The sequence below is a fragment of the Vicugna pacos genome, chromosome 7 (genome assembly GCF_048564905.1).
Source record: "Vicugna pacos chromosome 7, VicPac4, whole genome shotgun sequence".
NCBI classification, from domain to species: Eukaryota; Metazoa; Chordata; class Mammalia; order Artiodactyla; family Camelidae; genus Vicugna; species Vicugna pacos.
In genome coordinates this window covers 51,717,040-51,740,909 of record NC_132993.1, presented here as the reverse complement: position 1 = coordinate 51,740,909, position 23,870 = coordinate 51,717,040, and the positions used below count along the sequence as shown (strand labels likewise).

At 38.4% G+C, this 23,870-nt stretch overlaps 1 long non-coding RNA gene across 1 annotated transcript in view; it reads right to left on the bottom strand.

Annotated features, from left to right (window-relative positions):
- The window catches only part of LOC140697414 (uncharacterized), a 67,905-nt gene that overhangs the window by 10,585 nt on the left and 33,450 nt on the right, over window positions 1-23,870 (bottom strand). The window contains exons 5-10 of the long non-coding RNA XR_012074432.1: window positions 20,235-20,402; window positions 19,371-19,584; window positions 17,077-17,222; window positions 16,493-16,701; window positions 13,995-14,081; window positions 6,084-6,189 (exon numbers count right to left, since the gene is read on the bottom strand). This is a non-coding gene — a long non-coding RNA (uncharacterized lncRNA). The remainder of the gene's footprint in view (window positions 1-6,083; window positions 6,190-13,994; window positions 14,082-16,492; window positions 16,702-17,076; window positions 17,223-19,370; window positions 19,585-20,234; window positions 20,403-23,870) is intronic.

Genomic DNA, 23,870 nt, shown 5'->3' with positions numbered 1-23,870 from the left:
ATCCAATATTGCTTTTGGTCAAACGATTATTTACTATATGTGTTTTACGAACCAAACTTACCAATATAATACTTACAGAAAGGGAAGATTAGTAAGGCATGCCTGACTAATATAAAAGGAAGAGTGAAATCTTGCGTGATACTTTCATTAGGATTAGTGTAGGGTGGTGTCTTTAAGCAAGCAAGATCTTGGCAGTCTTTTAGATATAAGATGTCAAGTTCATGAATCCTTTTCTAGCCCAAGACTCAGACATGTGGGAGTCAGGGGTGCTCAAAATTACGCCTCCAAATGTTTTTCCTATTACGGAAAATATCTGTATCAATACGTTTTCATTTGAAAAATGTGAAGTACCCATGAAGGAGGAAGTCTGGCGCGTATTTGCATGCCGCTGCAGTTAGACTGCTTTCCTCTTGCCCCCTTGTTGGAGATCATGGGTACTGATCAAATGGACAATTTTATTCTATGTAAACAAGTCCCAAAGAAGAAAACAAAAAATCCTCGGTCCATCAGACATTTTATAGCAAAGATTCGGCTGAAGTGCTGCCAAGCTAGATTGTGTACCGATGCCGTCATACCCTGGTTTCCGGGAGGTGGAGAAGAGGAAGAAGGAGATAGTTGCCAATATACGTGGCTCCTTTATACTTGACCATAACTGATATGCTTGAAATTGAAAACCATTTTCTTATTAGTTCTTGGATCTAAGTTCTTAGGTAACTCACTATAGCTCTTTTGTAAGAATTTTTCATTTGTCATAATTATTCATCACTTAGTGTTACTCCTCACTCTAATGGTGAACATACAGTGATGAAATGAGAAAGACAGCATTCCCGGCCTTATAGGAAATGCACCAGAGTAGACACATTGATATAAACAAAGAAATTCAGACTTTGATAGTGCTATAAAGAATATAAACAGAAGGCTGAGAAGGTTTTTGCATATGGGTGCTATTTGAGGTGACATGGTCAGGAAACGCTGATGGATGGAATGATGTTTAAGCTGGGATATGATCAATATGAAGAAGCTAGACTTGTAAAGAGCAGGGAAGATGAGAAATGATAGAAGTGAAGAACAGTAAGTATGAAGGTCTAAAGTATGTGAAGGACTAAGAGTGATGGAGAGCAAGAAACACAATGTGACTGGACCACAGTGAGCAGGGAAGAGAAGATGAGGAGGGCAGACGACGTAAGGCTGTGAGTCAGAGTAAGGGAAAGAGCAATTGTAACTAGCTCTTCTGGGGAGAACAAATGATCCGTGAGAAAGCACTGAAGCAAAACCAGCTAGGTCAACAGTGAGTTGCCCAAGTGAGAGACGAGAGTGGTTTGGATGAGGGTGGTGGCAGTGGAAGAGGACAGAAATGAAAGCAGTCTGACTCTGTACCCATCACGTAGTCAGAAAAATTCTGAAAGGTTTACAGCCTTCCAGTTCTTGTGACTCCCGGTTAAAGTGTTCCAGTGAATTATACTCTACCTCAAATCTCCAGTCAGAAAATTTGTCTCTCCCACCAATATCCCCTTGAATTTGGCAAAGTATAGTATAAAAAAAAATTACTTAATGAACTCAATATAGAACACACTGCAACACATGAATTACTCCTGCAGTGTCTCTTTTAAAAGTGGTTTCAAATCTCTGTGGCACCAGGTGGGGTTATATATCCACTGGTCAACAAACTGTAGCTGACGAAGTCTGAGCAGCTGATGTGAAGTTCTGTATATTGAGTGAGTGAGTGAGTGAGTGTGTGTGTGTGTGTGTGTGTGTGTGTGTGTGTGAGAGAGAGAGAGAGAGAGAGAGAGAGAGAGAGAGGGAAAGAGAAAGGTTGCTGGGGCCAGGGGTGTGAGATTGGGGAGGGCTTTAGAAAGAATGACTGAGTTCTTTTATTATTTTTAAAAATAGCCTGCATTCATGGTTCTGTATTTTGTATACATGGAGAAAGTTTATTTGAAAATTATCTTAAAGCATTTGAAAAGAGTGTCTGGAGGCTTTCTGCACTCAGTCCCAGATCCAAGAGGGGAGGCAGAGTAGGGAACAGAAGAGCAGAGGAGACAAATCTGAGGCTGTTGAAGGACTACACGTAACAGAAATGCAGAAGTCTGCTCTGGCAGCCGTGCCCAGGGCCAGGGTCCTGGGAGGAGCAGTTGGTCACTCACGCCACAGAGTAATGCCTGCATGTCACTCATAGACGCTGTTGCTGTGTAATTATTTTGTGAACCACATAGATTTCATTATTGAGTCCAGGTCAGTGTTCATCGATTTCTTTGTGTTTTATAATTTCTCATGAGAGGAGGAAACTTTAATTCATTAGCAAAGAGAGGAAGGTGAACAACACTGGTCCTTAAGTTCCCAGTAACTGACACCTATAGAAGGAAGACCAGTGACCAGTACGCCTTGCTTCGGGGCCTCCCCCTGCTGTCCTTGTCACGGCACACAGAGAAAATGACAGGATTTGTATGGCTCACTGGAGGAAACTGGAAAGGAGTTAGGAGAGTCTTACTCATATCTTTTTGGGAAAAAATATTAAATTTTCTTGACATTATATAATTACGAAGACAGAGCGTTAAGAGAAAATATTACACGTTGAATTTTTATCATACTGGCAAACAAAATCTTTTGAAATTTCCCACGAGAAACTTAACTTTCATGTTTAAACTGCTTACATTTGAAGAACTCCTCCATGTCTTTCCCTGACAAATATAATTAACATGGGCATTTCTGAAGACAAAATAATTTTGAATCCAATTGAACTTTTTCATATGAGATATTTCAAACTAGGGGACAGAATGCATATGCATGGCTAGAACATCCAACAAGCTTAAATGTCCCTGAGAGCACAAGGGTCAAAAACAGATAGAAGCATCCCACGTATGCAAAGACAGAGACTACGGCTGCCACTCACAACGAGACCTTACGCCATCAGGCTGCATGCCACTCAGCTACCATATTTTGCAGTCCCACATCTAGTGAGCCCTCAACAGATGTCCACGTACATACAGAACACTCCTTAGCTATGGAGAAAGACTCTTTAGATGGTCAGATAGCTTAAGGTATCACGCGGCCTTCCTTCAGACCCAGTGGTTTGTGGTCATCACCCATGGGTCATTTCAGTGTTGCTCATAGCAGCAGGCTACTGAACCAGGATACCAGCTACCCCTAGCCCTGCCTGAACCTCCCAGAGCCCAGAGAATATGTGGCTATATATCCACAACTCATCGCTGACACCATGCACAGGGAAGTTCTACTTTCCAGAACAGTCACTGACCCAGGAACGCACCTCTCTACACGCACACACACCACACTTCAGACCAGACAGGCCCAGTCAGGCTCCAGAAGACGTGTAAGCTGGAAGTTCTCTTTGATACACTCATCCTGATAGGCACAGGGAAATGGGGGAGAAATGGAAGCAAGGAGAAAGAATAAACAACCGGTTTCCCATGAGGATAGTTGAATTTTTATCATTAGCATATATTTCTGCCTAATATTTACAATATGGCATGTGCTGGCCTCTTTTTGGAAAAAAAAATACAGAAATGCTCCAAATTATTTCATTCCTACCCAGCAGAAATAAAAAATTAAATAAACTCAGACAGCATAAGTTCACCACCTACCTTAGGTGACAGTATTAAATTTACAGTGACAAAGAAGCAGGTATACTAAATAGTAAGGAAAGAAAAACTACCACTCCTCAATTTTGATTAAAACACCTTAATATTTCTGTTTGAAACACTAACAGCTAATGTTCCTCAGATAACCAATTTACATATTTAAAAATACTTTTGCAACCATTTCATTATGGTATAACACGTCCAATTACTGAGTTGGAATTTGGGTTCCTCTGATTTTCAGTCTCTGCTTTGTTTGCTATTTGTGCTCATTGCTAAGTTTCCTGTTTCATATTCGTGGTAATGTCTTTATATGAAATATGAAATTACCTTATAGCTGAGATAAATTTATTTAAATGTTTCTCTTACATGGGTCCAATGCACATCCAGAGGTGTCACAAAAAATTAACGTATCAAAACCAAAGTGCATTTTTGTATATATGTGTGTGTAGTGCACTATTTTTGAGTCACAATCTATATGTTTCCAGTGTTTTTCCACAATATGTGTTTTCCTCTGAAAAAGAGAATTTGAAAAGAACTGCCAAATCTGTCTTGGAACTTCCACTTTAAATTCAAAACAGATTCCCAAATGTCTACTGGGATATATCTCGAGTATGACTAAGAATGTGCACCTGCGATTACCTAAACCAGCCAAAGAATGGCACCATTGCTTCACATAAATGTAGTCACAGATATTTTTTATTTGGTTCTAGAATTTTATCATAAATCCCATGGCTCAGTGTAGAATTCTATCTTTCCTACAGGTCCACTTCTTGCCTTTAGATAATATTTTACAGCAAAACCCTGATATATTGCTTGTCACCCTTTGGCCACTAAAGGAACCTAGAACGGTACAATGGGTGAATAATAAGGAGACAAAGGGAACTCTGCCCTTCTAGCTTACCCCATGCAGATGGTCATCATTTTCCAACTTTACGACAGTAAGGGGAACGCATTTATCACTCCTCTGCTCCTTCTCACATTGATCCTCCATTGTTGAGTTTAGCAGTTGGCCACATATATTATAGAATCATTAAATAATGAGGAGGGTAAAAAGGGAGATGGCCACTCAAGTTTCACAAGGAAATAATGAATGTTGGAGAAAGAGTGGCAGGTTTGAAGGACAGGCTCAGAGAAGCATTAATCAGATAATTATCTTACAATTTCCAAGAGTTAACCAGAAAATTGAAGATAGCCTGATGGGCCCCGGGCTCACCTGTCCTGCCATGCTCCTTTCCAGACAGGATAGGCCCATGTCAGCCCTGGAGTAACTGCAGTAAAAATCGTGTCTTATTTTCTTCTTTATAGTTACAGACCACACCTAATAGTCCTTTCCCTGATTTATCTAGAATTACTCATACAATTTGGATGGTTTTATAAGACTGACTTTTCAGACAACTAATTAAAAACACAGTGATTTTACTTGTATCCAGTATTGCTCAGTTTTGAAAATCAGGCAAAGAAAACAAGAAACAACCCAATTTTTTAGAAAAGGCAAAAATACTGAACAGTTTACAAAAGAAGACAATTGTAGGGTTGATAAACACATGAAAAAGTGCTCAATGTCTTGACTCATTAGAAAAATGCAAAATCAAATGAGACACCACTGTCTACTCACCAGAAAATCCAAAATTTAAAGGACAGAAAATACCAAATATTGGTAAGCTTGTGGAGCCACCAGAATATTCCTGTATTTGCTGGTGAGAATGTCATATGGTGTATCTGCTTTGGGGAACAATCTGGCAGTTCGTATATAAAACCACACAAATGCCCACCCCCTAATCCAGCAGTTCTACTCTCAGGTATTTACCTAAGAAAAATGAAGACACGTGTACACCAGAAAAAGAAACCCTGCACCAGAATACTTGCTAAAAGCCTAAACCGAAAAACTAGCTCAAGTTTTCATCAACAGAAGAGTGGATAACAAACGGGGGTATGTTTACACACTGGGATATCACTCAGAAATAGAGGAATAAATCACTACCCGAAAGTGGGTAAATCTCACAAACATACTAAGAAGTCTTACACAAATGAGTAATTACCGTGTGATTTGTTTGAATGATCATGGCGACTAAAATGGGTAAACCTAATCTATGATGTAAAACGTGGGACAGTGATTGTCTCTGTGGGCAGAGGGCTGGGAGGTGAGGATTATCTTGGATTTGGCATAGTAACATTCTGTACCCTGAAAGGTGTTTTAGTTACATGGATGTATATACACATTAAAAATCATCAAATGATACACAAGGTTTCTGCATTTCACTTTACATACAATTTACATTAACAAAAAAAAGTCAGCGAGTACTGAACTCTTGTTGATGATATGCATACTAAGTGTTTTGAAGTAAAGGGCACTGGTATCTGCAGTTAACTTTAAAATGTATCAGAAAAACAAGATAAACTGGTAGACAGACAAATTAATGGATAGAGAGGTGAAAAGTGAAGCCAACAAAATTTTAGAATCCAAGTGCTAAAGATAGGGGTACTCACTGTGTAAAACTTTCAAACTTGATGTTTGGAAACTGCCGTAAAAAAGTATCAGAAAAAAACTCGGGCTGATGATTTCTCCTTTCTTCCTTGGCATGGTTCTTGAAAACTAAAAGTTGAAATGAAAAAAGCAAAAGGAACATGTAATGTAGCTGTCTAATTTAAATAAGGCTCTGATGTTCTGCTTGCTATTCTGTTAAACTCGCCTCTCCATGATTATTTAACAAGGAAGTGATTTCCTTACCCGGAGGGACTCTGTTCTCACAATACAGAGCAAGCATGGAAGCCAATGAAGAGAGCGTGCTGGCCAGGGAAGGCATGATGAGCCTGGCATGGGAGATGCCTGCTCTCAGACCTGCACCCCACCAGTGAGCAAACAGAAGTTCTTCCCTTATATGTAGGAGCAAGGGACACAGTGATTAAAAGGCTTTGAAGTCAGGGGCATCTAAGTTTGAATTTGGGCTCTCCCCCGAGAGTAGCTTTCTTTCCCTATTAACATTTTTGAGCCTTTCTGAGTTTTGGTTTCATCATTTACCAAATGGGCAAATTATTAGCATGTACCTGAGGAATAATGAGGACTAAAAAAGTACTGTGGGTATTAACAATTAGTATCACAGACGCACTCACTCATATACACACACACAACTGGAGAAGAGAGTACAGAAAAGAAGAAATTAAGTTTGATGGAATTTAAAGAAAAGTAAAGTTTTTTGAGCAAGGGGTGTAATGATAAAATGAGAAGCTAGAAAGAAAGTACTAAACTACACAACTCCTGGTTTTTCCTTTATTGCTTTTTTTTTTTTCTGTTCACTACATGGGTTGCAGAAGTGTTTTTTTTTTCTTTCCTTTTGAAAATTAAAGCGGTGACAGCAATGATTATTCCTAAGCACAGATCTGAATAAAAAGCCACACTATGGAATATTTTACTTTCTCTGCAAAGCTCTCACAACCTTCTCATAAATAAATGGGGCTAGACTCAAGGAAACTGGGCTAAATCCCTCCCTTACTGTTTGGACTGTTCCCAAATCATTCATCATGGACACAGGACGATGCGAGCTCCTCTTTGGCATATATCTTAGGGGGGGGGTCTGGCAGGGTTAAGGAAAAGAGACAAAGAAGCCTATGCTCAAATATCTGGGGTATTTTTGCCAATCTAATGCTTTAAAAAAAAATACACAGGATACTTTTGTCAATAAATCCTTTATGTGCTTACGTTGAAGGTGCTGAAAATTGCTTGGTTAGTTCAAAATTGTATCTGGATCTTTTTTGCAGAACAGTGTTCTGACAAGTGACGATGAGAATTTGTATCTCTAGATCCTACAGTCTGTGACCTCTGAGAATTGCCAATGGCTTTTTTATTGGATTAGAATTGACTGACTCTTCCAATTTGGGTGGTATCTACTTCAATTCTACCATTATTTCTGGGCAAGGATGATGATCCTGTGCAGGGGTACTGGGCCAGTTCAAGGGCAAAAATATCCTGGTCCCAGGGAACATGTGCATGTTGTATGACAGTCACAAAATCCATGATAGATTGCTCTGTGCAGTTGCTCTTAAGTAGGCCAAGGATTCCATGTCTTTGAGATGAAACTATGTCATAGGATCCTCAATGAGAGGAAAACGTAAAGGAAAAAATAAAGAATAAAGCTGAAGCAAGACAGAACATCTGTTATGGTATGAATGGCTCTTACAATTCCCTTCTGTTGACTCAAAAAAAGTCTTATTGTTAACTGTTTCATTTGGGAGGTATAAAATTATTTATGAGGTTTAGAGTAGAAAACCACCACATTTTATCTTTTTTTCTGGCTCCTATGGTTAAAAAAAAATTGCCAAACTGTGGTTGTGGCAAGGAGACTTAAGTGAGAAGTGCATTTTATAATTTCTTTAATTAAACATGATCAAAGGTGCCCTTAGAGCATTTGAAGGAGCATTTTCCTAGTTATGTGGCACTGTCTATATTCTTTTAACATAGCCATTGGCTCAGGGTCCCTGTTGTTGGTTCAAGGGTTCCTTCTGCTGTGAACGACCAAATTTTTCCATTCTTTGAAACCTAATGTTTTACTATACACAGATGAAACACACCTGTTTCTGATATACAACTGCTTTCAGTTCTTGTTAACTGTGAGAATTCATGAAATGGAAAAAAAAATGTGTTCCCTATTCTGGTGTAAAATATAATTTGGAGCTTCACATTGTTGACTAAAAACATAGTGAGTACCTACTATGTGCAAGGAAGGCACAATGGGATTCAACAGATCTGAAAATGTTGATTGAGCACCCACTCTGGGTCAGGCTTTCTTGTACAATCTAAAAGATGGGCTATGACTACAGAGGAAACAAACACCAATATCAGGCAGGGAAGGAATGGGGCTAAAGAGTGCTGGGGGTAGGTTTAATTTTAAATAGGATGGCCAGGGAACTTAGTATTGGGGAAAGTAAGAGTATAATGGGGAAATCTGAAGACTGAGAAAAAACAATGAGAGTGCAAGCAATGTAGGTCTTTGGGAAAGACCTATCCCAGCAGAGGGAGCAATAAAGCCCTTGAAGTACAGGAACACTGAACACTCCTGAAGTAAAGAAAAACGCCCAGTGATGCTATAACTGAATGCCTGGGTTGGGAAATAGCACAGTAAGAGTTCATCGATGTAACAGGGAGCCAATTATACAGGGCTTGTAAGCCATTATAAGGACTTTGGTTTTTACCATGAGTGAAATGGGAGCTTTTGGAGGGGTGAATAACAGAAGACATTATCTAAGTTTTAATAATACCTGAATCAGTATGGTTGCTCTCTCTCTCTCTCTCTGTCTACATATATATACACATATACATATATATGTACTCTGTATATATATGTACACACACACACACACACACACCATGGGATGTGAGTGCAGAAATAGAGAAACCAGTTAGCAAGCCATTGAGTACCCAACATAAGAGATACTTTTGACTTGGATTGGGGTCATAGGTATGAAATGATGAGAAGTGTTCAGATTCTGAATATATTTTGAAGACAGAACCAGTGAGATCTGTTGAAAGACTGTATTGAATGAATTAAGAGAAAGAGATCAATCAATGATGCTTCTAAAATGTTGGTTGCCATTGACTAGAGAGGGGAAGCTAGGAGGGAAAGCAGATTTTGTGGGGGGAAATTGGGATTTCATTTTTGGACACATTTCATTAAGAGGCCAAGTGAAGGGTCAAGTGAAGATGATTCAGCATGCGGGTGGGGATAACCATCTGATGGTGAGGTAGAGAGCCAGGCCTGACATGGATATTTGGGAGTCGTCAGCATTTAAATGATATTTGAGATCATCTTGGGAGGGAGTAGATATCGATCAAGTTCAAAATACATAGTTAAGAGTCCAGATGATGAGCCCAAACCAAGAGAGGGAGAGAGGGAGAGACAGACACCAAGAGGAAATGGCCAATGAGGGAGGAAGAAAACTGAGAAAGCATGATGCCCTAGAAGCCAAGTGAAAAAATAAAATGAATAAAATGAGGATTGTACTTCTTGATGTATAGAAATAATTCGTTACCCTATTGTAGAGATTTGGTAATATAAAAGTATTCCAAGTTTAGTACGTAAGTGGTAAGTGCTACAGAGGTCTGTTTCCAGCTGCTACAGTCACACACGGAAGACTTCCTGACACTCGGCATATGAGAGGGCCCCATGAAGTAGGCAGCATCTCAACCCAGCGTTGACAGGCGTGTAGAAACTAGTAGAAGGGGTAGGAGAGAGGACAGTTATGTGAGAGGGAACATCTTACAAAGAAGCTCAGAGAAGGAAAAGAACAAAGTATATCTGAGGAACAGGCTGGCCTGAGTACAGGATGTATCGCCCACTTTCTACACACCTGTAAGGCAGGTTTTCAGGGGCCGAAAGAGATGTTCACATTTTGCTGTGTGGTTTTTGGTTTTCTTTTTCTTTTTTTTTTAACAACTCCAAAATCAATGGGTATAAGAAACAATGAAGTTTACTTTCTTTTCAGTCCTTCCCCCCAGTCTAACTCTCACCTACCAAATCTTGTATTTTCACCCACAAATACCATAACAGCCATGCACAACATCTCTATCAATTTAGAGTTTGGAGATTTTGTTCTATGTAAGCTCCGGTGGGAGGAAAACAGGGCTAACATAAATATGCACAAATATTCATTGTAATATGAGTCTGTACTGTGTTTCATTTCTGAAATTGGGAGAAAGGAGGTAGGGAGAGAAATAGGAATAAGGTAAGTCTCACTCTTTGAACAGTTGCACAAATTTATGAGAAGAGTCTGCCTTAATAGCTGGGAAGTAGAAAATTCATTCTATAGATTTGGAGTTAGGCCCAGCATATCTGACCTTTGCTCCAGTTCCCTGGAGACAGAGAAAGTTATGTTGCCTGCAACCATATACAAAATTCCTTAAAAATAACAGTCATCATCTCCGGGGTCTGATCAACCCATGGCATTGGGATCACATGAGATTTTCTTTTCAGTAACAGACAGGAAATATCTTAATAGATTCCATTCCTCAAAAAAATAAACATGGTAAATTTTTTTTTGCAGATTTTTTAAATGTGATTTTAATCTTAGGGCCAATTTCACAAGTCCCCCCCCCCCATCTTTGTATTCCCAATGGCATACTGGGACGAAGTGAGTCAGAGGACCTATTATCCAATTCCAACTCAGACACCAATTTAAGTCCCTTAGCCTCTTTGCACCTCATGGGTCTCATTTGCAAATTAAGAGAGAGGACACTGATGTAAAGTAAAGTAGGAAAGACTCAACACTTCGTAGTCAGTCAATAGACTTAGTAGCTGTGTGGCGCTAGGCAAGCTACTGAATGTCTGGATTTCAGCTGTCACACTGCAAATTAGAGAGAATCACAGCTCTCACATAGGGCTGTGAGGAGGACTGAAAGAAATCATGCACAGAAAATTTCTGGCACATAGTAGACCCTCAATAAACAGTCATTTCCTTCCTTCTTTTAACAACTTGCACATTTCGGTTTCAATATAACATCAAGCCTTAATCCGAGGGGGGGAAAAAAAACCTGTGAGAGAAATTCTAGAGTTTCTCACTATTAGTTGTTTTGATTTTTTTTTTAATTGGCATCCAGTTTGTTACAGAGAGTAAGAAAGCCTCTATCTTTAGGGTAAAAATAAAGAATTCGTGTGTACCACATGAACAGCAGAAAAGCGGTATTCCCCTGGGGAGAAATTTTTAGATTATTTGGGGACAAAAGAGGAAGGAAGGAAGGGAGGGAGGAAGTTAGTTGATAAATAGTCTTACAGCCTATAAATTAAAAATGAACTAAGTAGGAGAAAGAAAGGTATTTGCTCTGTTGCCCTTCCCATTAGGACGGGTTAGGTATTACGGCTGGCATGACACAGTTGTCTTTCTTTTTCCTCACATGGAAAAAAAATTTTTTATGAAAGTGAGTTTACAGCAGGAATGTCAGCTCAGTGTATGATTCAATGCTCTATGTAAGAGGAAGTGTATACTTTACTACTTTGACCTTTCTGTATTTTTCATATTTTGCCTGGCTATGTATTGCAACCATTCCTTTCAGTTAGCAAATAAAGTCTAATTTGCAGCTGCCTTTATAAAACTAAAGCTTCCCTCCTACAAATGAAAATGTTGAAGTCCTTCCATTTGATCTCTAGTATCATACAATTCAGTGTTTGAGACACAGAAAATGTCCCAAGCATGAAAAACACACAGTAAATAGTCACCATCCCTTAGCGCCATCCATTACTCAATGTTTCAGTTTGTCCTATAGTGTGAAATGTAAATGAAGAGAAAGAGGAAGGGAGACAGAGCAGTAATTCATGCCTGTCCAGAAAGTTTGGCGCTGTTGCTCCAAGTAGAGGAAGCCATTTACAGGAGAAAAACGTAACCAGAGCTGATGGAAGTATGGAAGATGAGATCATCCACCAGCAGCAATCTTTCAAGTTCATGGACACTTTCGGATTCATGAGGTGAGAATGAGCAGCGCGGAGGACTGTGAAATTCATTTGTAGGGTTTGAATTTGTTAACACGCATTCTCAAGCTGTCTTTGTTATGAGATAGTGCTCAAATTGTAAGTGAAAAAAAAATCAGTATGGAAAATATCCCTGTTAATTGAAATCATAATAGTGTGAAACGTAAGACAAAGGCTGTATGTAACTCTAAAGTGTTGTTTAAAAGAGGAAAAAAATACGTCAATTTAGAACTTTGGAATCATCCTTTTGGGGGGAAATATTTATCTGATCTTTTAAATGGTTAATTTAAATTAATTAATCCAAATTTATTCAAATATATTTGTCTTCTATTAAGGATGATCAAAATTTGTCTTGAAATTTTTAAAACTGAACTTTTGCTTCAAGGCAGAATTAAACATCAGTGATTTAAGATTTAAAAAAGTAATTTATGGAATGAAGCAATAATCCATACTTCTCTTACATTTCTCCCACAATACCTCACATAGATATTATTTCAATTTTAAAATCAGAAGGGAATGCACCTGAGATTCTGCATTTCTCCTAAGCTCCCAGGCCATGCTGATGTCACTGGTCCACGGACCACACGTGGAGTAACAAAGCCCCAGATCATGACAAAGGAGGAAAGTTTACCCTAGAAATTGCATCTAGAGAAGTCTGAATATCAAATGATCTTTCTCACCAACCCCTGTTCCCACTGTGTTATTTTCAAAGGAATCTACTCTACAAAACATCAATAAAAGTAACTAACATATTCAGATAATCACAATGTGATATTTTACTAGGGTAAATACATGAATTATTTAATTCAATTCCTGAAACAGCCTGTGAAGTAAATGCTTTTATTAGCTTCACTTTTTGGAAAAATAAGTAGGCTTGGGGAATTTAATTAATCAAGTCAAAGCCATATATGCATGATTTAGAGACAGTTCTGAATTTGGCAAATCTGACTCCAGAACCTAAATATTTTAGTCAGTTTTGCTACTATTATCCATATTGCTCTATTGCATTCTTAGTTATCTTGCAAACAAAGCACTAGACACAAAATACACAGTAGGGATACAATTATGTATGAACTTTAGGGCATACCATCTTCATTGACAGCTTCCAGAACAGGAGTCACTCAGGAATAACTGCCCTTGACATTAGTATCTAAAATGCTTGGTGAATAGCAGCCTTGATGCACTAAATCATCACTTTCAAGAGCCAGAATGAATACAAGATGAAGATAAAATACTCACTGGATTCAGCTCCTTTAGACTCAGGAAAGGCCAGATAGATTTTAGATAAGGACGTATTGGAGGCTACATAGCCCTGAACACATGGGATAGCCCCTAAAGTTCCACACCTGAAAAAATAGCCCTTAAAGTTTAGGATCCCTGAAAGATTTTTACTACATGAAGGGTACACTGTGAAATATTTTCTGCATTCTGTTACTTTTAAAGAGTATAATCCCTCCTAAGGTGTACTGGCCCAGGGTCTTTGAACTAGTCTAGACCAGAATTAACTAGGAGCCATCATTTGCATCCTGTGTTATAATTATGTTTGCTTATTTCACACTGTTTAACACACTCCCTGCTGTTAAACTACATCACAAGCCCTTCAGCACCTGTTGCTTATTTCTGCCAGACCGAAAATATTCCTTTCTCCTTATTATTCGTGTGCAAAGATAAGATGAACTTGCCAAGTGCTGTCATTCTTGAATGTACCTGGCAAGTGTCAGACACTTTAATAACTGAAATGCTTATAGCATATGCCGTGGTTGCTGCCGCTACCAACTTCCAGTGCCCAGTATTTCACAAGAGATTGAATATATGCAGGATGACAGATTCATTCCCTGATATATGCATATGTGACCATGTGCCCATGGGTTACACCATGCTTATATAACACACCCCCAGGTTAGCTCTGGCTGAGAATGTATCTTACAGTAATTTACTACCTTACCTCTTCAGCTTTTAAAACCAAGAATAAATCTCTTGGACTGTATTTACTGATTTGTTGGCAGTCGCTTTCATGTCATCAGGCCGTGTCCTAAAAATAAAATAAAATACAATTGGGTTTATGGCTACAACGTTGCAGCACCTACTACCTTTTCTTCGCTTTCCTTTTCTAAGGATGCCTGATAACTTTCCCCCTCTTCTGTGAGGTCTTTAATCCACCCAGATGAAAGTGAGTACTGCCAAGTTACAGTATCCAGAGTTGAACTAAGCTTAAAGAGCCGGGGTGAAGCTACCAGTTACTGGGGCTGGGTCAATGGACACTAGTCCATTCTCACGTATGGGACAGCAACCAGCGTCCTACATAAAGGCTTTCCCTTAGATCGAACTGGGGAACGGGGCCTGGAACAGAGGTGTCCATCCTTGATTCTTACTGAGGAACGCATCAGGGCAAAGACAGAAAGGAATGTGTCCCTTTCCCATGAGTTACTCATCTCTATCCTGCCTGTCTTGTCGGATCTTATCAGAGGTGTGGAATAGAAGGGAAAAGGGGAAGGGATGGTTCTTCAGAATGCTGACATGGGACTAATAATGCCAAGAAAGATGGAGTGATGGAGATACCTTTCTGCTTTCATTGCTTTCAGTGTGCTTGGCCCTCCCTGACCATGTGTATATACAGTCAGCAGAACATTAACCCCTTTTCCTTGACAGATAGCAAAAATCAACCTACAACTTTCCTGCAACCCACAGTAAAACTGACCTCTGCAGGAGGCAGCAGTCTTATTTTATGAGCACCATGCTTCATGCAACCTTAAGAGAGGACGATTTAGGACAATTAATTTTCCCTTGTGAAACAGTAGAGCAAAATATTCCTAGATAATCTCTCTCTCTTCCCCCCTTCTTTCTCTCCCTCCCTCACCGCCCCCGACTCCCCATCATGTTTATAAACACCACTCAGAGCCAAGGTTCTTGATAATTATAGAATGAATTACACATCTTAAGACCTCTGCTATTAGAATATATGTGAGTTTCTTTCATTAGCAGCAAGCTGTCATGAACCAGGTGGTCAGAAGGTTGTTGGCGCAGCACCAGAATGAAACCAAAGGACCTTTCTTAGAGGAAGAATTTCCAGTGATGTTATTCTAAGTCAGTCTACCAAGTTCTGCACTGACAATTCATTATACCTTCTGGAATGGGAGGTCTTGCTGTACAGGGCTATAGTCGAACTGGATTTTCTTTATCCCAAGTTAACTTACGATGCTTCGGGAACTAAACCTCCTTGGATGTGATATACAAGTCACAAGTAAGATTTTTTCCTCAGAGTTTCTTGGCACATCTAATTTCTAACTGACGCCAGTGATGACATAAAAACTGGACTGGGATATACTTGAAGAAAAAAAGTCTCTTCAGGTATACTCAGAATGAGCTCATTTTATCCAGCAAAGGAACAGAGCACCTGTAGGTAAGTTGTCTTTGTTCCTAAAAGTCTACCTCCTGCTGACAGTATTATTGGATCATCATCTAGGAAAACAACTGTAGATAAAGGTCAGAGCTGGTGGCTCTCAGCACACTCAGAAACTAACACATACAGGACAGAGTTAGAACTCTTTTAGAGCCTAGGCCACTGATCAAATTCCAAAGAGAATTCTGTGCACAGTTACTGCAAAAAATTAAAAAGGAGATTAGAGACCTATATCCAGCCAGAATAATTGGAAAGCTCTGACATATACCATTATATTGTTTGATGAACATTTCCAGAAGAAGATGTCTGTTTTGACCTTTGCAGTGTGAGTAACACATGTGGAAAAGGAGGACAGAAGGCTTATTTTTATATAGATAGCAGAAAGCTGCTCGCCTTGTTAAGCAAGTATGGCAGGCTGATTTTGTCTTTCATTTTCCTTTGTAATTTGAAAGTCCTCCCAGATAAACCTTTGAGGTATACAACTTGGTTTTGACATCCTGGCTTTATGCCTCTAAATGTTTATAAGTCATGCAAGGAAGTCATCTATCTTGACCAATACGGCTCAGACATATTTTCCATGTTAATTACACATGTTTGGACTGACACTGCAGTGATACAGTTTCATTTGTTTAAAACAACAGAATGGATGGCTCTTTAACTCAACAAATGTAGGTAAAAATTCTTCCCTGAGTAAATGCAACAAGTCTGGAAATTATAAAGGCACAGGCACTAGCGGCTGAAACCCCAGAGACTAAGAAGCGGATATTCTGCAAGGATCTCTTATTTGGATTAAGAGTATGTTGGAAAAGTACGACATAATTATCCAAAAAATTGTAATTATAATAATCTATATGTTAGACACTACAACAAGATTGGTGCCCTGAAAATAATTGCCAGTTTAAAAGGAAACAGAGGCATTTTTAACTTGGACCCAATGGAAATGTTCAGATTTTGGCTGTGTGTTTGAGCAGGACCTCAACAATTTTTTACACTCGCCAGAACACCAGCAGTTAACCCCGTAATGGCCAAGTGCTGGTTATTACCTTACATTTGGTCCACAGCTGCATGGTTCTGCTCGCTTTATTGTCATTTCAGCTCTCAACCCATTAGATGCCTGGTGACTGCTTGCATGCAGAGGGGCCTTTGGTTCACTAAACCCCCACCAGGATCACAGCTGTTGTAAAATATCCAGTGACAAAAATATCCATGTGCCATGCGTGGTAGATAAATCCGAAAGCCAATTCAAGCAAAACTTGAAAAACAAATGAGGGCACCAGTCAAATTCTCTGGCTTCTGAACATTACAAACTACATTTGCTTTACTTTTAGGAATCTGCTTTGTAAAATTCCAGCATTCCCCTCTCAGTGCAATGGGTGATTGGGGCTAAATTTCAAAGTGATAGGCTCAGTTCAGCAAAAATACACCTTTCCATCTTCCCTCACTCAGCAGTTAGAGAATGAATGTCGTGTTCAATAGTTCAGACAGATTCCTGATTTTTGGCACAATACTAACCTCAGCATTGGGTATTTATTCACAGCGCGTATTAACTTAAACATCAAACCCTTGTCCAGTTTCTCCCAGCCTAGAGGCTTACCACAGTGGTTATATATGCGCAAGTACATCTTACCACAACTGCTTGTAACAGCCAGAGCTGTCAGGGCCAGTTCACGGCACTGAGTCCCCTGTAGGTAATTATACTTGGGGTTCACATGGTCAACCTTATGTCCAGTTATGACATTGAGAGATTGTGCTCATTGTTCTTCCTCTTGCTATCTGTAAGCATTTAAAAACAAAAAGGAGACAAGGAAGTAAATGACCTATAACAACAACAATAACAAAAATAGGATGAAGAGTTCTGTTTTGCAGTTTATCACCAATGCCACTCCTTTGTCATTTTGTCAAGATCCAAAATTAAGTACCAGATGTGATCTGAAACTCTCTTAGATCTAACTAAATTTATACTCACAAAGGGGGAGTTGTTTCTGGTTCTGACTCATCTAAAATTTAGTTTGTACCTACCTGTGTTGATTGATTTGGATTCCTACTCCACACAGGTTCTGTTCTTTCCATTAGATTGTTGAGATGTTCCTTAGGAGTCAGTGACCTAGATTTGTCTTCTTCATTAACTCATTCAAACATGTCTTAAGTACCTACTAGGTGCCAGGCACTGGGATAGAATATTAATAAGCCACGGTCCCTGCATGCAAGGGATCTAGGGTTCAGAGACACATAGTCTCTCAAATAGAAGATTCTTTTTCCCCCTCTTCCATTCATTCTCCATCCTGACCCATATCAGGTAAGCCCTCAAGAAGAAGGTAAATTAACTCTTGAAAGAAAAGCAAAATTTAGGAAATCAAAGAAAACGGAAAGACCTGGACTCTAATGAGGAAACACTTTCTGAAAAGAAGAGAGACAAAATATGCTGAATTTTAGGGAACAACAGATAACTCAATACAAAATGCTAGAGATGGAGAGAAAGAAGAGACTAGAAGAGAAGGTAGGGCTGATCAAGGAGGGCTTTACATGCCAGACTATAGCGTCTGGAATCTATTAGATGATGAAGGTACATTTTAAAATGTTATAAGACAGAACATCATGATGAGCTCATAAGGGCCTGTGCTGAGCACTACTTGTCGTAAGCAGGGAAAATAAACATACTGAATATATTTAGGAAATAAAATGGATAAGGTTTCTTGTGGGAAAGGTAGAGGAAAAGCTGGTGTCAAATATGACACCCAAGTTTTGTCTTGAGTTCGCCGATAGATTTTACTACTTGAAATAAGACACAGAAAAGGTAATGGGACCAAGAGCGTAGGAGAAGGCTTAAGACGTGAACTGGAGGTAGGGAATTTTAAATCTGAAACTACAGAAGAGATAAAAAGTAAAAATATAAATGAGCTTGTCTAATCATCAATTTTCTCTGAAACTAGAGTTTTAGAGTCTGTCAGACAACATCTATCTAAAAAAGGTTTTTTCAAGATTATGCTTAAGAAGATTGAATCTGAAAGTCAACCCTTCCAACTGGGAAAGAATGGTAACTAAGAACAACACTATTTCCTGAACACTCTAACTACAAAACTTAGTAGTTTTAGAGAACATTACAATTGCACTGTTATCTGAACCTAGAATTTATGTAACGTATAGGCTTTGCATTTCACTTACATGAAAATACTGTGCTATAAACCTTTTAAAGCCAATGTTGGAAACTATACATTTCATTAGATATTATTCAATCTTTAATAAAAAATAAAATGTATAGACCAGCCATTTACGAGAAAGGTAATAATACGTGTGTGTGTGTGTGAGTGAGTGAGAGAGACAGAGAAAGAGGTAATATGAGAAAATATCCACATTTAATAAAAATGCAAGTTAAAATAACAATTTGATGTCATTGTTGATCTGATTGGCAAAGTTGAAGAAATGGTAAGAAAACAAGAAATAAGTACTTTGAAATAGTGTTAAAAGATATAAAAAGATAATTTCTTACATAGTTTGAAACTATAGATGAAAACCTTTAAATTTTGCACATCCTTTTTTATCAAGTATGTTATTCATAAATTATGGGTGTACTGAAAATTAAGCTGCAAATATACGCATCCCGGTTGTGTATATGCTACAAATGAAGTGCTAGTCCTTTTTATCACTGTGGGGTTTTTTATTTTAAAGGGACCATCATCCAATATTCAAAAAACACTTAAAAATGAAAATGTTAATATTTCTCAGAAGTACTTTTGAATGGGTCATTTTAGTCATTCTACACAGTACAAAATTCTATACCCCCCAAAGTCCTCTTCTACCATTTCTCTCTCTAAAATCCTCCTCATTACAGTTTGGTGGCTGCTCCCAGTGTCTCTGATTCTCTACTAAAACTCTCCAAAACTTTTTTCTACAATTGAGCTCTGACCATTTCTTCTCACTCACCTCTTTTCTCCATCTTTTCAGCTCAGGTTTTTTTTTTTCTTTTCTTGCATGTGTCTTCGTCACATGAATTAATACAGCGTCTCAGACTTACACAGAGCTCTAATTCATCCATTTCCTGGATCAACACAGCAAAACCCCATGCCTGAAACTGCTTAGACAATAAAGTATCCTCCTTCTTTAGAAGGTAGATGAGAAGGCTTTAGAAGAGCGACAGCTGAAAATATGTAGATGTTAATTTTTGGAATTTCCTGTCATGGAGAATTTATCATATTTATCATGTTTATCACTGAGATAATTTGAAAATCTATTCAGCAATAGTAAATTGGTTTAATTATGCTAAAATAATGCAATAGAATTTGAAGACATAGTTTTCAAAATGTGTGTATGTACATATGAAATATATTTAACACAGTAATATTCATATATTAAATTTGAAATCCAAGAAATAAATTAGTATGTATAGTTAATCATTTCACCTTTTATTTCTGGCTACGTTCATATACTTATATCAAAATATTCTCAGTAGGATTAGAAATTACGCTTTCTTTTTCTTATGTCCTATATTTTCTAAATATTTTATCATGAGCATTTATGATAAGATTAAATTATTTGTGAAGGTGAAAATCTTTACTGCTCTAATAAAAATAATGTTAAACTCAGAGAAAGGAAAAGGCCTCTAATGTCATCCAAACTGAATTTTTTCTTTTACAGTCATGTATGCTGGTACTTCTAAAAGACAGATGGATGCGAGTTATTTTTAGCCACAAATTTAAAAAGATACAACAGTTTCCAACTATATTACTTTGCTAGGGCTGCCATAACATGCAGACAGGTTGCTTAAATAGCATTAATTAACTTTCTTACAGTTCTGAAGGCTGGAAGTCCGAGATCAAGGTGCTGGCAGAGTTCATGTCTCCCGAGGCCTCTCTGCGTGGCTTGCTCGTGGCCACCTTCTTGCTATGTTCTCACGTGGCCTTTCCTCTGTGCATGTGCATCCCTGTAATCTCTTCCTCTTCGCATAAAGAAATCCTCCTATTGGATTAGGACCCCGCCATTTTGACCTTACTTAACCTAATTACCTCTTTAAAGGCCCAGTCTCCAAATACAGTCACACTGGGGCTTAGGACTCCAACATATGAATTTTGAGGAGACATAATTCAGTCCATAATACCAACTAAAATATACTCTATTAGTTAAAATAAAATTTAAAAGTTCCATAAGGTGGATAGCAAAATAATAAAAGATAAAGCTTATATAGTAGCGCTACTGTGTATCTTATTATATTCAAATTCTTTGAAAATGTGTTATCTACAGAATAACCATTAACTAAGAAGTATAATTAATTGAATATTCCTTTTTTCCGTAATGCCGAAAATGGAAAGAGGCTGAATGTATTTCCTCCATTTGTAATCTGGCTGTGCCATTACAAGGTGTCACATACACAACTGTGCTAACAGATACAGTCATCCAGAATGCAAAGCTGGAAAGGAAATGGTTTACCCCAGGGCATGCCTGAAAGAGATCAGGAGGCTTACTCATTAGTTGTTCTTTGTTTTCTACTTTGGATTACATCAAACTGACCAAAACTCTTATTTATTACTAGTCCACTAAAACAAAAGCAGAGTTTAGACAGAGAACATTAATCAATTCATATTTCAATAAGCACAAAGATTACATAGGCTAATAAATCATGCAACCAGCTGTGTCTTTTTTAAAAAGCATTGGTAAATAATCACTTCAACTGAAATTAATTGCATCTTTTTTACCCCCAGTCCCTCACACACACAGCAGTGTTGAAAGTATCTGCAGACAAAGAATAAGCTGAGATTCAGTCATAAATAAGATAAACAATTCAGCATACAAACCAGGTAGTACGTGGTCAGATCACTGCGTTCTTACGTATAGAGCCAAAGCAAAACAGAGTGCTAAGAAATTAGGTCACAAATTTTTTCAAGGGACGTAGAGAGTTTTTTAACGTGTAAAAATTCATCCATATATGAAGACTTCTTTTTGTGGTATCTCCATCGGTAATGATTTTATTTACCCAATTTTCTTTACCTTTCATCAAATAATTTAGTCAAATTATTCCTGATTGTAACACTTTTTTTGAAATGTGGATTTCTAGGATTAGCTATGGGAAATAAATCATCTCATGCCCCGAGGCCCATACTTTATCCACTACATGCATCAACATAGCAAAAATCCACACCCAGAACCTTACTAAAAATTGAAGTCTTTTTCCTCTTTAGAAAAGAGCACATGAGAGATGACTGGGAATACTTTTATGTTAAGTATTCCAAACTGTTCTGACAGTGTTAACTGCAGTCACCATGTTTTACATTAGATCTTCAGACTTAGTCATCTTATCACTGCAAATTTATACTCTTTTATCAGCCTCTCCCTATTTCCCCCATCCTCCAGCCCTTAGCTAACCCTTTACTCCTCTGTTTGCATGAGTTTAACTTTTTTTTTTTTTTTAAAGATTTTCCCCCATCCTCCAGCCCTTGGCTAACCCTTTACTCCTCTGTTTGCATGAGTTCAACTTTTTTTTTTTTTTAAAGATTCCATATACATGTCATGCAGTATTTGCCTCTCTCTGGCTGTTTCACCTAGCCTAATACCATAAGGTCCATCCATGCTGTCACAAATAGGAGGGTTTCCTTCCTTCTCATGGCTGAATAATATTCCATTTTATATATACATTCATATATATACTTAAGATACATAGCATGTCTTCCTTATTAATGCATCCATTGTCTGTCTGACACTTAGATCGTTTCTTTATCTTGGCTATTGCAAATCATGCTGTAATAAACATGGGGGTGCATCTCTCTTTGATATCCTGTTCTAATTTTCTTTGGATATGTGCAGTCAGGATCTAACATAAAATACATAACTATATTTGATAACACTGCATTGTGTAACAGATTTGCTAAGAGTAGAACTTCAGTGTTTTCACCATAGAAAAACAAACAAGAAATATAAATTTGTGAGGGAATGAATGTGCTAACTAGTGGGGGGGAATCTTTTCACAGTGTCTAGGTATATCATCACGATGTACAAAGTATCTCATAATTTTATGTCAACTGTACTTCAATAAAGCTGAAATAAAAAACGAATATAAAACTGTACCTTGGCAGCTGATTCTTCTTCTTCTTCTAGGGACTTAATGAAGTCTAATTCTGTCACATCTCACACTTCTGTTTACTTTGGTCAACACTAAATCTGAGGCTCCCAAGCCATCAATTTAACATGAGGACTGCTGACAGGCAACATAACCTGTCTAGAATCAGGCTGCAACTTACTGTGACCTTGGGCAAATCACTTAAGTTTCCAGCATTTTAGGTTCCTCATCTGTAAAATGGGGAAATAATAATACCTACCTCACGTTAGGAGGAGTAAATGATAATATTGGTTAAGCATTTAAACAGTGGCTAGCACATAGCAGTTTCAAACAAAGAAATACAGTGTATCTCTTCATCTGACCAAATGCTGCTCTTTTCCGAATCTTTCTCCCAGGCCTTGGAAACCCCAGCACAGGTTGGGCCAGCTTCATGGGCTTGCTACCTGTGCAGTTATGCAGGACACCACACTTAGACGGGCCCACGTTTGATGTAGTGCTCTTCTTTCCATCTTGAAATCCTCAGTGATTCTTGAACATGTTGTCCTGCATTTCCGTTTTACGCTTGGCCCTGAAAATTATGTAGCCAGTCCTAACAGTATGTTATTCTGAGATTCCCCTATCACTTCAAACTCTTCTCTGTTGTATTTAACTTCTTAACTTAAGCCTTGGTATAGCATTTTCCTTGTCTGATGCAGTGGATTTTTTTTTTTTTCCCACTATAGCGCACCATCTACCACAGGAAGGTCTAGAATCAGGCTGCAGCTTACTGTGACCTTGGGCAAATCACTTAAGTTTCCAGCATCACCTTACTCCAGAAGGTTAAGGAGATGGGTGTGTATCACTCCCTCCCATTTGAAGCTTGCACCATCAGATTAAACCACCCACCATGTCTCCTCCTTAGTCTCATATTTTGACCCAATCACTCCCTTAAATCTCCTCTTGGCTCATTCTCTTCTTCTCCATCCCAAGTCATGCCATCGTTCTTGACAACTCCAGAATTCATACGGATGAACCATTTAGCCTGCCCCTCATATCCTTCCCTTCCTCTCCTCCAATCACCTGTTCCTCCACTCTCTCCCAACCAGTGATACTGACTGCGTCCGCAGAAACTCACCAAACCTGAAATCTTAAAATTAGCCCCTCCTTTCTCTGGCGTGGCACCTGCTGTTCTTTCCACCTACATTCTCAGCTACTCATTTTGCAAGGATTCTTCAACTTCAGTCAGACATCTAAACCACTGACTTCACTTCTCTCTCTCTTTCAACCTACTTCTGTTTCCTTTTCCCCCTTTAACCTGGCTTTTAGTCCATGTTTCCTAACAGAAATAATTCCATTTTTATTATTTTACCTTGCATCCTTTTTTTCTCTAGCATCTT